This window comes from Solanum verrucosum, unplaced genomic scaffold (assembly GCF_900185275.1).
Source record: "Solanum verrucosum unplaced genomic scaffold, falcon-dt-bn FXZP01000094.1, whole genome shotgun sequence".
Lineage (NCBI taxonomy): Eukaryota > Viridiplantae > Streptophyta > Magnoliopsida > Solanales > Solanaceae > Solanum > Solanum verrucosum.
In genome coordinates this window covers 3,027,456-3,045,606 of record NW_026019970.1, presented here as the reverse complement: position 1 = coordinate 3,045,606, position 18,151 = coordinate 3,027,456, and the positions used below count along the sequence as shown (strand labels likewise).

At 31.9% G+C, this 18,151-nt stretch overlaps 1 pseudogene; it reads left to right on the top strand.

Annotated features, from left to right (window-relative positions):
• The first annotated feature begins 16,538 nt into the window (after positions 1-16,538).
• On the top strand, positions 16,539-17,690 carry LOC125817137 (17.6 kDa class I heat shock protein-like; annotated as a pseudogene).
• Positions 17,691-18,151: the final 461 nt, after the last annotated feature.

Sequence of the window (18,151 nt, the reverse complement as noted above, 5' to 3'; positions counted from 1 at the left end):
GAATTCGATGCAGAAAAATCAGAGAAAACCTCTCTATTTAGAGCCAACAAAGGGTAAAGGTCACAACCATTTGGGAAGAAGACAACCTTTCAGAAAGAAGTCAGCCTTTCAGAAAGTTCACAACACTTTGGAAAAGGCATAACCTTTCAAACGGTCACAACCCTTTAGAAAGGACACAACCTTTCATAAAGGTCACAACCCTTCGGCATAGTTACAACTCTTCAGGATAGTCACAACCCTTCATTTCCTGTTCACACCTTTAAAAACCAACAATCCCCCACATGAATAGGGAATGACTATTATTAAAACATATGCATGAAAAACTGTGTGATTCGTTATTAAGGATTGATTGCCTCTGGATATGTGGGTTTCCCTTTGAACTTTCCATAGTGAACATATATCGGATATACTCAGTCAATCGGTAAATTTGATATCTTTGAACTGTCGAACTTTAGTGTATACCTAGACAACATAAGTCACGAGTTTTTGGTTCTCATTATTTTGTTCGTTTCAGCCATGAACAAGTCTCGGTTTATAAGTGCGTAGAGAATTGGCCTTACCGGATTCTCCTTGAAGCGGCTTACACTTCACACTTACATAGTGATTCCTAAATGTGTTATCCCGTAGATACACCATTTGATATACTCTGTATCAAACTTAGAAATCATTAAAAAGTCCTAATGCCTTTATCCTTGTTACTGAACATTGTCTTATCATGAGAATGGACCATAAAAAATATTTTGACAATGTTGAACCGTCATCAATGACTTTGTTTGATCTCTTTGAACCTAGATCTTGGGATCTCCAGTCGTCTAGGTAGAGTTACCGCCACAATGACTTGTTCTCGGCCATAGTCCCATTCCCTTTGATAATCTATCAACTCCCTCTCTAGTTAGGCCTTTTATAAGTGGATCCGACACATTATCCTTTGACTTTACATAGTCAATTATGATAATTCCACTAGAGAGTAGTTCTCTAACGTTATTATGTCTACGTCATATATGACGAGACTTTCCGTTATACATCATGCTCTATGACCTACCTATTGCAAATTAACTCTCACAGTGTATTCATACTGGAGCTAAAAGGTTTGGGCCAAAAATCTTTCAAGAAATTTTGGAGTCATTCAACTTCTTTACCGGCGTTATCTAGAGTGATAAACTCAGATTTCATAGTAGAGCGAGCGATATATCTCTGTTTGGAAGATTTCCAAGAGACTGCTCCTCCACCAAGAGTAAATATATATCCACTCGTGATTTTACTTCATTTGACCCGGTGATTCAATTTGCATCACTATATTCTTCCAATACTGTTGAATATTAGTTATAATGCAAAACAATAGTTTTTAAGTATGTTTTAAATACTCCAAAACTCTTTTCATTGTCATCCAATGAGTTTAATTGAGATTACTCGTGAACTGACTCAGTTTAATAATATCACATGCTATATCTGATCGCGTATACTTTATGATATATATCATACTTCTCAATACTCTAGCATAATTCAATTGTGAGTCGCTTTTTCCTTCATTCTTTTGAAGTACAAAACTCATATTTATTGGAGTCTTGACAATATTGAAATTCAAATACTTGAACTTGTCAAGTACCTTCTCAATCACATCAGTAACTTTAATGTCTTTCATATCGAAGTTACTTTCTAGCATATGCTTAGTATCAATTACATCAAAAGTGTCTCTTTTGATGATCAACATGCCATCAACATAAAAACAAACAATGACCTTGTGATTTGGAGTGTCTTTAATGTAAAAACATTTATCATATTCATTAATCTTGAATTCATTTGCCAACATAGTTTGGTCAAACATCGCATGTCATTATTTGGGCGTTTGTTTTTAGTCAACAAAGTGACTTAACAAGTTTATAGAATTTTTTTTCTTTACTAGGAACCACAAAGCCCTCAGATTGTTCCATATAAATTTCTTCCTCCAATTTTTCATTTATTTTAAAAAAGTTTTCACATCCATTTTGACGAATTTGAAGGCCATATTTCGCAACTAGCGCAATTAACATCTAAATTGATGCAATTCTAGTTTGTGCTATTATCTGTCAAACAAGGCTTTCTTATTGTCTAAAGCCTATGACAACAAGTCTGTCTTTGGATTTGTCAATAGTTTCATCAACTTTCTTTTCCTTTTGTAGATCCACTTTGAACCCAAAAGTTTATTTCCTGGAGGAAGATCAACCAACTCTCAAGTATGGTTGCTCAAGATTAAATCTATTTTACTATTGACAACCTCTTTCCAAAAAGGATGAGTCCACGGAAGACATATCTTTTTCGACTATATGGACTCATTTTCAAGAAGAAATGTTACAAAATCAAACCCGGAAAAAGTAATTTGTCCATTGACATTTACTATGCCTCTGAATCTCTTTATTAAGTACATTCTTCTTTGGTTCTTTCCAAGGTCGTTTAGACCCTTCACTTTACTATCCGACGGTTCGGACTTATGAACCATAAATCGACATGCTTTACCATTTGTAGCATATCCAATGAACATATAATCCAAAGTCTTAGGTCTTATTTTGACCCGTTTAGGAATAGTTCCCTCATTTCCATTTCTCATATGAAATAGACTATATTGGAAATTGTTTGATCACTATCTTTCAAGAGTTATTGCTTGTATAAACTTTAAGGAATGACAAACAATTATTTATCAGGATAAAACAAAGTCTGAACAAACACAACTTTATGTTGCTCCCTTTCTTAACAAACAAGTTTTTTTTTATTTGTTACTCCATTTACTAACAAACAAAACTTTTTTTTCTATCTTTCTGAACAGACAAATTTTTTGTTGTTCTCTTTTGCTATAATGGTAGCACCCCCCACAAATTTTGTGGTAAACCTGAACTTCTAAATATGACATTCAACATTTTCTTCAAAGTTCATTTTTTTCCTGTCAACAATTTCATTAGATTGAGGTGAGAATTTGCAGTAATTTGATGGATGATTCCATTTTCCAAATATATTTCTGCAAAAGAAGATTTATATTCTCTACATCTACCACTTCTAATCATGACAATCTTTTATCCAACTGATTTTCAACTTCAGTTCTATATATCCTATATGTTTCTATTGCTTCATCCTTACCATTCAACAAACAAATATAACAATATCTAGTGCAATTCTCAATAAAATTTATGCAACACTTTTTCCCACCACGATATGGTGTTGCCTTCATATCACAAATGTCAGTGTAAATCAATTTTAAGTTATTAAACTTCCTTTCAACAACACATACTTGACATTTTGATTTATTGCACTAGAAGTTAGGCAAAACTTCTAAGTTGATCAGTTTTTACAAGGTTTTGTAATTGACATGTCCCAATCATTTATGTCACAAACAATTTGATTCAAGCAAGTAACAACAAACAAAAATACTAAGTTTGAAAAGACCTTCTGTGAGATAACATTTTCCCACAAATATTTTGTTCTTTACTTTTTGTAACTTTCTCAAATACAGACATTGTTTTAGAGTCAACACCTTGCCATATGTCCTTATCAGAAGGACCTTTCCATAACATTCAATTTGTTATAGAATTACCCGTGATCATAAACTCATCGGTCCAATAAGGGCAATATGACCCAAATGTTTGTTTTACAACACAAACATAACATATCACTTTTTACCAATATTCATGTCTATACAATTTTTTTTTATTTTAATAGACATCTTTTCATGAAAAATCACAATGTTTTAAGTGAAACTTTTTCATCAAAGAATACAATTCTTTTGAACGAGTAATATAATTTTGTGATTTTATACTAGTCATATCATATACTAGTAAAGAAAGACTCAACGTCCACAATATCAAATATATTCCAAGAATTTTGTGTGTCTAATATAATGCAAGAATGTCGTTAAATTTCATATCTTGTACTTTCAAATTTAAATTAGATAGTAAGTCTAATTTTGTCTTTATCACAAGTAAAGAACCCCCCACATTTTAAATATGTTCTCAAAAATAATTTTCAAGTATTTGAAATTATTTTCCACATATTTTTTTGGAAAAATTACAGAAATCCCACCTTTTAGTTTACTTATTATCATTATCCCCTATAAGTTTTACAAATCTCCAAAATCCCTCATTTTCGCGCATCAGATTAATGTATCAGCGCTTATATTATTGTATCTCGCACATCAGATTAATGTATCAGCGCTTATAATATTGTATCATGCGCATGTATCAACGCTTATATTATTGTATCTCGCGCATCATATTAATGTATCAGCGCTTATATTATTGTATATGTTTGAGGGATTTCTGTATTTATAAACTTTTAAGGGATAGATTGTAATTTTGCCTTAAAAGTATGTGATTTCTGTAATTTGCCCTATTTTTTTCCCATTCTTACACATTGGCAACACGAAACCTTCTTTTGGAGATTTAATCCATATAAACACTCATTGCAAGCACAAAAATCACTAATTTTATGTCACTAGTGTTTTTTTTTTCGTTTTGTCACAACTAGACAAACCACTTAGTATTTAGAATACTAACAATAAAGATTCAATCTTTATACAACTTGTTTCTAGTTTAACGATGAAGTTTTTATATTCTTCTAATCGTTAACCGAATGAACCTTGAATTCTGATGAAGTTTTAATAATCTTCGAATCAGTTTCACATTCAGACAGAGTAGTAGACCAAAAAGGTTTTAATCTCCAGAAACCTCAAATACAACACTGTTTCGAGCTAACGATGAAGATTTTCTCTTTTTCAATCATTTAGCCTTAATATTCCTGACGAAGATTTTGTCCTCTTCAAGTCAGAATATTCATTCAAACAGAGTATTTAATAAATTGGTGAAATTTCTATATTCTTCAAACCAATGCACAATCTGATTTGTTCGTGAAGTTCTTATATTCTTCAAACCAAAGGAATAAAAAAAAACTCCAAAAGTCAAACACAATCAAATTTCACATGGAGTAGAAAACAACAAAAGTTTTATTTTTCCTCCTCTAAACAGAATGCATATTAATAATAATAAAGATATATTCTGAGATCATCACATAATGACCATCTATCCTAACATTTATGAAATAAATTTCATAACTTATAAAGAATAGAAAAAGAAAATAATAATCAAGGGAAATAAAGATAGAACCTGATTTTTACTCTCATTGAATCATATTTTATCTGTCAGCAATAATTCCAAGCAAGTCACTTTTCTTGCTAATTTTTTTTTCCTTTTCTCAGTTTTCATCATATTCCTATTTTCCTCAAGAAGACATTTAATTTCAATAAGAAACTAAACTCATGAACAAAGAAAACCAAGAATATAGGGAAAAAATTAAAGTGTTCATCTTAGCCTTTATGCGCAAATTAACTTTTCTCATTGAAAAGAAAACTGAAGGGGTGCAATGCTTGAATGCACTTGGGAAGAAAATAAAAATAATCTTACCCATCCAAGGAAAACTTACTACAAAAAATATACTCGAACATATTAAAGTAGTACTAATTCATCCCAAATCTCTTTTATCATATGATAAAATAATTCTCTTTTTCTTCTTTTTCTTTCCCCAATAAAAAGAACACATAAAATAGAGGTAATTTCCTTACCACAGAAAATACCAACACTAATTAAATTTCTTAAGCTTGTTATCTCCTGTATTCAGATTAGCAAACCAGAAATAATAAAAGATGAAAAGAAAAACACAAAGAACTATCCGAGTCCACAGAACCCACTGTGTGTCCTTAAGAAATTTAATCCCCTCAAGCACCCCATGTTGCAGATTAATTCCTCCTAAGATAAAACGGATTAACCATTAAAGAAGTAGCGGTACATCAAACTTCGATAATTTCAACGAACTCAAAATGACAGAAACGAATCACACACACAGACACGATCGATCGATTTTGTTTTGTAAGAAATATATGCAAAAGAAGGGAAGAATTTGATGCAGAAAAATCAGAGAAAACCTCTCTATTTATAGCCAACAAAGGGTAAAGGTCACAACCCTTTGGAAAGAAGATAACCTTTCAGAAAGAAGACAGTCTTTCAGAAAGGTCACAACACTTTGGAAAAGGCATAATCTTTCAAACGTTCACAATCCTTTAAAAAGGACACAACCTTTCATAAAGGTCACAACCCTTTGGCATAGTTACAATTCTTCAGGAGAGTCACAACCCTTCATTTCCTATTCACACCTTTAAAACCCAACAATTCAACACTTTTAAGAGCCACATTATATTTTATAGGAAATTTCAAAGAAAAAAAAGTTGTAACAAAAAGTAAATATCGACAAATTAGCAATTTAGGTAATTTATATAGTCGAAATATTGAATTTAAAAGTTGCATCTCATTTTTTAAAAAAACTAAACTTGAAGTTGCTTAATGAGGCGTCTCCTGTTTGCTCTTGGATTGGACTAGGCGGCAATCCTTACTGTGGAAGCAGACCTTGTCATTCTTCTCCTTCAATGCCAGTGGATAAATACACTAGGGTTGGAATGTATACGAAAGAATTACCCTCAACTATAAATTTCATACAAATAGAATAAGAATCAGTAATCTAAGATCTTCCAAGCACAACAAATAGACCTCATATATTTGAATCTATAATCCTTAAAATCATCCAAATAGAAGTTTGAAGTTATCTTTACAATTCCTCTAGCAACTCATTACACTATAGCTCTATAATGTCAAAAACTATCAATAAAAGAAAGAACCATTTCTTCAAAATGAAATGAAAATCTCTTGCTTCAACATTTTTACGTGCTAGAATTTTTAGAGGTATAATTTTTCAAAAATACTTGGAATCTTTTTATACAACCTGAAGATAGATAAGAAGGGAGGGTGCATCTATATTTGTATTTAGGTTTCATGAGCATAATATTATTAATTATATACCAGAGCAGATCAATTAGAAATTACTACTAACCTGAATTACAATAGAACATGGAGGCAGCATGTGAAACACTGGACCTGTTTCAGAGAAACTGAAATGCACCATCTATAAAGGAAGCATTGACCAAAATAAGCTATTTTAAAAACCAATTCACCAAACTAATATGCTTTTAAATTTTTTTACAAAAGTAGTATAAACGTACTTCATGGTAACGTTTTAGGTTATTTTTATTTTAAAAATTCAACGGACAAAAACTAACGGAGCTGACGACGTTAAATGAATAAACGTTACTGTGAGTAACGTTTTATGTGTAAAACGTTACTCACAATAACGTTTATTGAGAATCCAATCACATCAACCCTGCAAGTGCAATCACGGGTCTTCGACTCCTACAAATTTAGAATAAATCCTGCAAATTTAGCTATAAAATGTTGCTCATTTTATGTTAAGTTCTTACTATAGGTTTAAAATTATTTTTCTAGTTTATTAATATTATTTTAAAAAATCTCTTAATAATATGATAAACTTGACTTATTTAATTTATACCTAATGAAGTTTTGTGAATATTATTTTAACAATGGGCAACACAAGTAAAAGTTTTGTTGAATATTGTTGGAATATGCAAAACATTCCTTACAACAACATTTATTTTATAATCACATGTGGTCAGTTTAAAAAATGGAGGAATATGACTTTAACAGATGGTTGTAACTGAAGTCACGTTTTTGAGGTAAAACGTTACTATGAGTAACATTTTATAGCTAAATTTGCAGGAGTCGAAGACCCGTGATTGAATTCTTAGTAAAATAGTAACGTTTTACTCCTAAAACGTAATTGTGAGTAATGTTTTAGGTGTAAAGCGTTACTATCAGTAACGTTTCAAATTTGCAGGATTTGATTCTGCATTTGCAGGGTTTGACGTGATTGGATTCTCAATAAATGTTATCGTGAGTAACGTTTATTCATTTAACGTCGTCAGCTCCGTTAGTTTTTGTCCGTTGAATTTTTAAAATAAAAATAACGTAAAACGTTACCATGAAGTACGTTTATACTACTTTTGTAAAAAATTTAAAAAGCGTATTAGTTTGGTGAATTGGTTTTTAAAATAGTTTATTTTGGTCAAAATTTCTCTATAAAGAAAAGGAAAATCCTTTATCAAACAACTGTGAGAAGTTCAAGTGTATATGATATTACCTCATATGCATGAGGAGATGGAGATCTTTTAATATAATATTCCTACTTTATTACTTCCTTTGCTTCATTTTATATAATAGTATTTGACAGAGCACATAACTTAGAATTGTACGGTCTAATAATATGTCTTAATTAACGTCATACAAATTGAGACCTTATCTTCATATATTTGATTGATCACCAAATTCAAAATTTGAACAGTTCACGAAGTTGAAGTAATATGACATAGAAATGGAAAATGTCGGACATATTCCTTTTTCCAAAATGTCACAAGTATTAATTTGAAACAAAGTACTTATATATTCCTTTTTCCAAATTGTCACACGTGCCATTTTTCAAAATTCAAAAAGAATCCTAGAGCAAATGAAATTACTACTAAAACCTATGTTACTCAGATTCTTTAAAAATGTCGTTAAAAGTGTGTCGGATCCTCCAAAAGTATTACATTTTTGAAGAATTCAACATGTTTGAGGTAATATTTTTGGACATGTTTGCGATAATATTTTTGGACATTTTTGCGGTAATATTTTTGGAGAGTCCAAACAACTTAGAATATACTCGTAACGTTTTATTCATCATTATCTTCCCCCAAAATCTCACAACTGCATTTTACACATAACAACCTTTAGAAACTCTACCACCTTTCCAATATGTTGTTAGCTATATCTTAATTGTTCTTGTTATTTTGATCAAATAAAGTAAAAAAATTAAAAAGTATTAGTTAGAAAAAGAAGAAGGAAATAACTACCACATTTAACTTTCAATATCAACACTAATTTTGAAGTTTAGTGAATTATCGATCGAATTGTACAGCAACTACAGCAACTAAGAACACTAAAATTTAGCTCAGAACACTGGAAAAATATTCATAAGAAAAGAATGTGAACTGCTTCCTTGATTGATTCATTCTATACAATGGGACCACTTATATACAATATTTCTACTCGACCCAGCTCTAACAAACTTGTAACTAACTGTACTTGATTCTAGAAGCTAACATGACTAATTAACTCAGCTATCTGTACAACTAACTAAGCAGTGTATAATTACAGCTTTAACTAATCACGATTAAGGCACATTTATACATTTGTTTAATTCCTTTATACCCTCCTTCAAACTAGGAGCTATGAAGATATTCTTCATTCCTAATTTGGACATAATATGACTATGAGGACCTTTCCCAAGTGCCTTAGTAAAAACATCAGCAAGCTGCTCTGAGGTAGACAAATATTTTGTTATAATCAGTTCATCTTGAATCTTCTCTCTTATAAAATGACAATCAATATCGATATGCTTTGTCCTTTCATTAAAGACAGGATTGGCTGCAATTTGAAGGGTTGAGGTACTGTCTGAACGCAAAGATACTGGTAGTGAAATATTGACACCAAGTTCCTGAAACAGGCCAACCAGCCACACTACTTTAGCTACTGTTGAAGCCATAGCTCTGTACTCAGCTTCTGCTAAACTTCTAGATATTGTAGGTTGTTTTTTAGACTTCCAAGAGATAGGTGAATCTCCAAACTTAACCAAGTATCCAGTAATAGATCTTCTGCTATTGATACCTAAACCCAGTCTGCATCACAAAATACTTCTAGACTGTTGCTTCCTGTGGATGACATCAATATTCCCAAACCTGGTGCTGACTTGAGGTATCTAACCAGCCTAAGTGCAGCATCCATATGTGAAGACTTTGGATAATGCATGAACTGGCTCAAGCACTGCACATCAAATGATATATCAGTCTTGGTAGTAGTGAGGTACAACAACCTCCCAATCAACCTTTGATAACTAGCAGGATCTTGCAATAGTGGATCTGTATAGGAAAGAGGTATGGTGGCCTCAAAATCAACAGAAGTATACCATCCTCATTTCTGGAAAATTCCAAACCAAGAAAATATCTAAGTTCCCCGAGATTATTTATCTTGAAAGCATGTTGCAGTGCTTCCTTAGTCTCTTTGATCATAACCACATCATTCCCTGTCAATAATAAGTCATCCACATAGATGAGTACTATCATAATTATGTCCCCCCCCCCTTCTCTTAGTGAACAAAGAGTAGTCTCTTGTGCTTTGAATGAAACATGATGTTGTCAAGGTGGTAGTCAACTTGATGTTCCACTGCCTTGAGGCTTGTTTCAAACCATAAAGAGATTTCAACAATCTACAAGCCTGAGTGTTGGTTGTCTTCCTACCAAAACCTTCAGGCAAAGTCATATACACTTCCTCATATAAATCACCTTGTAAAAAATCATTATACACATCTATTTGTTGAATTCTCCATTTATTTACAGCTGCAATGGATATAATAGATATAACAGTTACCATTTTAACCACATGAGAAAAGGTTTCTTGATAATCAAAGCCCTCTTTTATATTATATCCTTTAGCTACCGGCCTGGTTTTGAACCTTTCCACACCTCTACCTGCATTGTATTTGATCTTGTAAACCCACCTACATCTAATGACTTTATTTCCTCTAGGCAAATCCACCAGTTCCCAAGTTTTGTTATCTTCTAGTGCCTTTATTTCACTCTGCATTGCCTCTATCCATTTACTATCTTTTGCAGCTTTAGAATAACTTGCAAGTTCAATATCAATTGAAAACTTTGAAACAAAAATTTGATATTGGTATGAAAATCCTGTGTAATCTAATACTGAAGCTATGGATAAAGGCAACTACTTGGACCAGCTTTTGTGACATAATTTTTGTGCCAAATAAGAGGCTTAAAACCTCTAGTGGACCTTCTTGGTTGTGGTGCAACAATGACATTAGATGGACCTGGGGAAGTATCATGAGAGGATAGGACTGGTGATCCTAAGAAAGGAGTGTTCAACACCTGAGCAGGAACTGAATCGGGAGATGATACAGGAGATGATACACTATGAGTTGGAGGAGTAACAACATCATAAAAAACAAACAGGCCTGGGTTAAAAGTCTGACTTTGGTTAGCTGTAGTATCACTCTTAAAAGGAAAATTAGCTCCAAGAATACCACATCCCTACTTACAAAAAAGGTCCTACTCTCCAGATTATAAAGTTTATATCCCTTCTGAGTTTACCCATAGCCTACCAGTACACAACTTTTATTGCTCTAGAACTGAATTTATCTTGCTTTATGAGATTGGTGGCAAAGCACAAACAACCTATGACTCTCATATGATCAAAAGATGGAGGTTTGTTGTATATTTTGTCAAAAGGAGACACATGTCCTAAGAAAGTAGAAGGGATTCTATTCAGTATATACATATCAGCTTGAATACAACACTCCCAAAACTTATTTGGAAAATCAGCTTGAAACTTGATTGCCTTGGTTATGTCAAGAATATGCCTATGTTTCCTTTCCACAACACCATTTTGTTGAGGTGTATGTAGACAAGAACTCTCATGTATAACACCATGTAATTTAGAAAATTCATTGCAGGTAGAATTGAAGAATTCAAAACCATTATCACGCCTTACTCTCTGAATCTTCTTACCAAACCGAGTCTTTACTTCAGTAAAAAAATATTTCAACAAGCTACTAACATCAGATTTAAGCCTCATAAAAAAAAATCCATGTCCACCTTGAAAAATTATCAACAATTGTCAAAAAGTATTTCATTCCATCAAAAGTTTCAACTCCATAGGGACCCCAAACATCTATGTGAATTAATTGGAAGTTACAAGTAGATCTACTAATACTATGTGGAAATGACACCCTTGTTTGTCTAGCCAAGGGACAGATCTCACAATTATGTAGTGTAAAAGTACTACCATGTTTTTGGAATGAAGGAATTTTCGTTATTACAACCATAGGGACATGACAGAACCTTTGATGTCAGACATTGGCATATGCATCTTGAGTTGCAGCCAAACATCTCGGTGGTGTTACTTCCTCATCATTTCTTTGAGAGCTCAGTGTGTACAGACCATCTTCTTCCTCACCAACCATCACCTTCCCAGATGAGAGATCCTGAAAAACACAGTATTTAGGAAATAAGGTAGCATTGCACTTCAAGTCCTTAGTTACTGGAGATAAGGTTAAACTTGGTACACACTCTTCTAAGAACATCATTTCCTCCTATGTGATAGTCTCCAATGTGTGACACATTCGCAAAATCTCTTGTTGGCAATTGAACTTTCCCTGCATTTTCTATCAGCCTTTGTGTTGTAAATATCTAGGATCACCTATCATATGATGGGAAGCACTTGTGTCTATTATCCATTTCAAAATAAGCAAAAGAGATGTACCTACCATATTAGCACTGCCAGTAATCTCATCAATAGAAGTCTGCTCTAACATTCTTAGTAACTGTTGATGTTGTCTTTGAGTAAACATTGGCATTTGCATCATCCCTTGTTGAGGAAGAGAAGCCTGAACAGAAAGCACACAAGTCTGAAGCATGGGATAATAATTGAAAGGATTCAATGGAGACTTCACAGACCATGTCACACATCCCATATCATAAACAAAATTTTCAGCCACTACAGCCTCTCTATTACCCTTGTAATCAGGTGAATATCCGATTAAACGAAAATAATCAACCTTGAAATGTCCAGTTTATGACAATGATCACACTTCAGTAACTTGTTACAATCAGCTCTCAAATGACCTTTTATGTGACAATAATCACAAAATGCATTAGGAGCATAAGGTTTTTTAGGTCTTTGATATCCAAATCTAGAAGTAAACATGGCAGTGGAGCCATATTCTCAAGTATTGATCTACTTGATCCAGCAACTAACTTCTGACTCTCATCTTGATTGACCAAGGCATAGGCTTGATTAACACTAGAAAGTTGAGGCATTAGCAAAATTTGACTTCTAGCCTGACTATAATTATCATTCAGGCCCATGAGAAACTGCAACATCCTTTGATATTGTAAATGATCATAAAACTCTCTAGATTTGAGGAAATTACACAAAGGAGGAGGCATAATGAAGTCATACTCATCCCAAAGATCTTTAAGCCTCTAATAGTAAACAGAAACAGATGAAACACCTTGAACTAAAGTAAAAATTTATTTATGATGCTGAAAAATCCTAGAAATGTTAACAGGGGAAACAGATAACTAATCTAATACAATACAGCTATGATCGGGCAATAGCGCAGATAAGATCAGACTGAATGTGTGAAGGATATGGTTCTGGTTAACCTTGTTAAATCTCTCCTTAAGATCTGCCCAGATCAACTGCGAATTTGAACAAAAAAGAACTCGACTATGCAAATCTTTACTTACATTGCAGAGAATCCACTAAACAACAATCACATTGAACATGTCACAAAGTCGAGCTAAATTTCTTGAAAACTGATCCCTCATCACTGATCCGTCGATGAAGCCTACTTTGTTCTTCCCAAGCAAAGCCAATTGCATCGCCTTGCTCCACAAAGTATAATTATCAGTTCCAGTGAGCATGATCCCGACATTAAATGAATTAGGTGCATTTGATGGATGTAAGTAGAGAGGATGTAAGTGATCAATCGGGGGAATTTCCATGGATGAACTCAACTGAGTTCCTGCAACTGCTTCAGAATTATCCATGGAAACAGAAGAAAAAGAACAAATAGCTAAAAATTAAGCAGAAACTATTGAATAGATGGAAGCCTTGATCGATCCTTGCTCTGATACCATGTAAAGTTTAGTGAATTGTCGATCGAATTACACAGTAGCTAAGAACGCTAAAATGTAGCTAAGAACACTGGAAAAATATTCATAAGAAAAGAATGCGAACTGCTTTCTTGGTTGATTCATTTTATACAATAGGACCACTTATATACAATATTTCTAACCGACTCAGCTCTAACAAACTTGTAACTAATTGTACTTGATTCTAGAAGCTAACATGACTAACTAACTCAGCTATACATATAAGTTGTGTATAATTACAGCTTTAGCTAATCATGATTAAGGAACATTTATACATTTGTTTAATTTCTTTACACTAATACCACATTTAACTTTTCAATATCATATCAACACTGAGATTAAAATATACCTAAAGTTGAATCACCTAGTTGAGACGATAAAAGAAAGGAAAGCATAGTATTCAAAAGTCTGGAAAAAAATAAATATCATCATTACAAAGAAATAGGTTAAGTATGTAAAAAAACATCTATGAATTCCGCCATTAAATTGAAAAAAAATGAAGGGAATCAAAAGAAAGCTTAGAGAAAAAATCTGAGAAAAATACTAAACTGAAATTGTTACCACCATTAGTGTGAAGAAAATAGTCTCTATTTATTAATTAAATAATAGAAGTAAGAAAACTCCAATGGAGAGGATGCATCTAGAATAAAGTTGCGTGTTTGTGTGGTAATAAAGTGATCTTGGGGCATTGCGTGACACGTGTAGCAAGTAGTATAGATATATGATTAAGTTAAATGACTGATTTGCCCTTGATCATCCTCCTTATCACATTTCTATATATAGTATATATATATATTACTATATAAGAAGAGGGAATAAGTATTTACCACAAGTCAACATGTGTTCCAATAAGAAGAGGGAATAACCAATATATTTATAAAAAGAAATGACATATAAAATAAAATGGAGAGAGTATTGGTTTTTCAAAATGGAAAAGAACAAAACACATATATAATTAAAAGACATATAAAAAAAAGTTGATGTAACTCTCAAACATAAAAAGTAACATATGTTATTAAAAACTTTAATAAAAAGTACTATAATTTACAATAACTAATAACTTAAAATATCTACAAGACAACAAAAAAAAGACTAATTTTTGTACTGCTTGTGTCACATAAATTAGGATTGGGATGATTTTAAAATTTTAATTTTGGTTATACATTATAAAATAGCCGAAAATTGAATGATATAATTTTTTTAAAAATAACCGAATGAATCGTCCTATCAATAACCCTAATATTACTTCTACTCTGTTTATTTTTACTTAAATTTAGAAAGATATGCTTCATTTCTACCCTCAATCTTATCGCTACATTTATTTGCTATTTAAAATTGAAATTAAAAAGACAAATGACAAATAAGTTTCTATATTAGCTCACTTATGAGCAAAATATATTATAACAATCTTTACTAATTTTATAACAATACATAAACTATACTCCCTCCGTCCCATATTAGATGGGCACTTCCAACTTTACACGATGATTAAGAAATCATTAATAAATTGGAAGACTTCACCATTTTGCCCTTTGTTTATATCAATGCATGTTGAAATGAGTTACAAAAAATACACATACAACATAGGAATGGTCATATTAATTGTAGGGGTAAAATGGAAAAGAATTAATTAATTCTATCCTATTTTAATAAGTGCTCAAATAATATGAAAAAAATATTTTTAGTAAGATTCTCATTTAATATGGGACGGAGAGAGTATTAGTTTTTGAAAATGGAAAAGGACAAAACACATATAAAATTAAAAGACATATAAAAACAAGTTGGTTTAACTCTCAAACATAAAAAGTAACATATGTTATTAAAAACTTTAATAAAAAGTACTATAATTTACAATAAATAATAACTTAAAATATCTACAAGACAACAAAAAAAAGACTAATTTTTGTACTTCTTGTGTCACATAAATTAGGATTGGGATGATTTTAAAATTTTAATTTTGGTTATACATTATAAAATAGCCGAAAAATTGAATGATAAAATAACCGAATGAATCGTCCTATCGATAACCCTAATGTTACTTCTACTCTGTTTATTTTTACTTAAATTTAGAAAGATATGCTTCATTTCTACCCTCAATCTTATCGCTACATTTATTTGCTATTTAAAATTGAAATTAAAAAGACAAATGACAAATAAGTTTCTATATTAGCTCACTTATGAGCAAAATATATTATAACAATCTTTACTAATTTTATAACAATACATAAACTATACTCCCTCCGTCTCATATTAGATGGACACTTCCAACTTTACACGGTGATTAAGAAATCATTAATACATTGGAAGACTTCACCATTTTGCCCTTTGTTTATATCAATGCACATTGAAATGAGTTACAAAAAAATACACATACAATATTGGAATGGACATATTAATTGTAGGGGTAAAATGGAAAAGAATTAATTAATTCTATCCTAATTTAATAAGTGCTCAAATAATATGAAAAAATATTTTTAGTAAGATTCTCATCTAATATGGGACGGAGAGAGTAACAATATAACTTTATTAATGTTGGGCTCGGGCAGCGCCCGGGCTTTGTTTACTAGTATATATATATATATATATAGTAATAAATAGATATGAGCCTCGTACTTGCACGAGTCCAACATAAGTTTTTTTTTAATCTCAATTTTTGTGATACAAATAAAATTTAGAGAGTCAGTTAAATTTTAATATACATTTTAGATATTTTAAGTTGTTAGTTATTTTGATTTATAGTATATTTTACAGAATTTACAAGTATTATATGCTACTCCATATGTTTCAATTTATGTGGCACTGAATTTTGAATTATTATGATCTATAGTAATTTCTATGTTATTTTCAAATAATGTATGTTAGTTTTGTTATCTCGATATTATTTGGTACTTTTAAAATTTTAAAAGTCAACTAAATTTTTTGTATGTCTTTTAAATATTTTAAGAATTTAATTATTGTTATTTATAGTACTTTACATATTTTTCATGTAATATATGTTACTCCTACTATTTTAATTCATGGCAGTAATAAAATTTCAAAAATTACATTCGTTTTTAAATGGTTAATTTATCATTTTAAGTCATTTCAAATCACCCCTATTTAATTCGTTCATCATTGAACATAGTCTTAAAAAGAACAAAAAGGGCAATTACTCTGGAATATTGTAGAAGCTTCCTACTGTTCCTATCTATAGTTAACTGGAGAAGATTCTAGATTACACTCGAATTCCATAAGTTTATCGGTTATATATATCAGACACTTTATCCAATTCATCATCAGCAAGTCATCAAGCAAATCAAACACTACCATCAAAAGTAGTCTCCGCAATTCTTCAAACCAGAAAGCTTCCAAAAATGTCTCTTATTCCAAGCTTCTTCGGTGGTCGAAAGAGCAACATCTTTGACCCATTTTCCCTCGACTTATGGGATCCATTCCCAATTTCAACCAATGTCCCATCCTCTGCTCGTGAAGTCTCCGCTTTTGCAAATGCAAAAATCGATTGGAAAGAGACCCCACAAGCTCACATTTTCAAAGTGGACGTTCCAGGGATCAAGAAAGAGGAAGTAAAAGTTGAAGTGGAACAAGGAAGGATTTTACAGATTAGCGGTGAGAGAAGCAGAGAGCAAGAGGAAAAGAATGATCAGTGGCACCGTATGGAGAGGAGCAGCGGTAAGTTTTTAAGGAGATTCAGGCTGCCGGAGAATACGAAGACGGGAGAAATTAAGGCAGCGATGGAGAATGGGGTACTGACTGTGACTGTTCCTAAAGAAGAAGAAAAGAAGAAATCTGAGGTAAAAGCCATTGACATCTCTGGTTAAACAAGTGCAGATAAAAGTTCGTTTGTAATAGTAATGTTTATTTTGTTTGTTGGGAGATTACGCTCTTAATCTGAACTATATATGTGTATGTGTAATTGTTTAAGATTGTCGGTCTTCTTCTCTTTGCAGTTAGTTGTAAACAAAAAAATATTGTGAGAGTTTAATTAATGAACAATTCCTTTTAGCAACATTTATTTAGTTGTTTCTCTTTTTTATCTCCTTGAATCATTTCTAACAAATGATGAATATCTCTCCTAATTCAGCTTCTCTCGGCATTAAAAGCAAATTGTTACTCCATATGTCTCAATTTATATGATACATTTTAAATTTTGAAATTCAAACAACTCTATTTTTTACCGTAAATTTATCATATATATTTTTTAATATTTTTTAAAAGCTAGAGAGGGAATACCATCAGAATATCTAATAACTGTACAAAGATCAAACCAAGTAGTAGGCAGATGAATGAGGAAAATGGCTATTGAGGAACATAGTTGCGTTATTACAAACCTGATGAATAATATCTCTTATAGACATGTGGATATTTATCAAATCTTGCCTTACATCTGCTTTCCAAAATTTTCTAGCAAATAAATATGGGAATATACCGTAGCAGAATGTCATGCATTCCGTTTTGTTTTTGGAG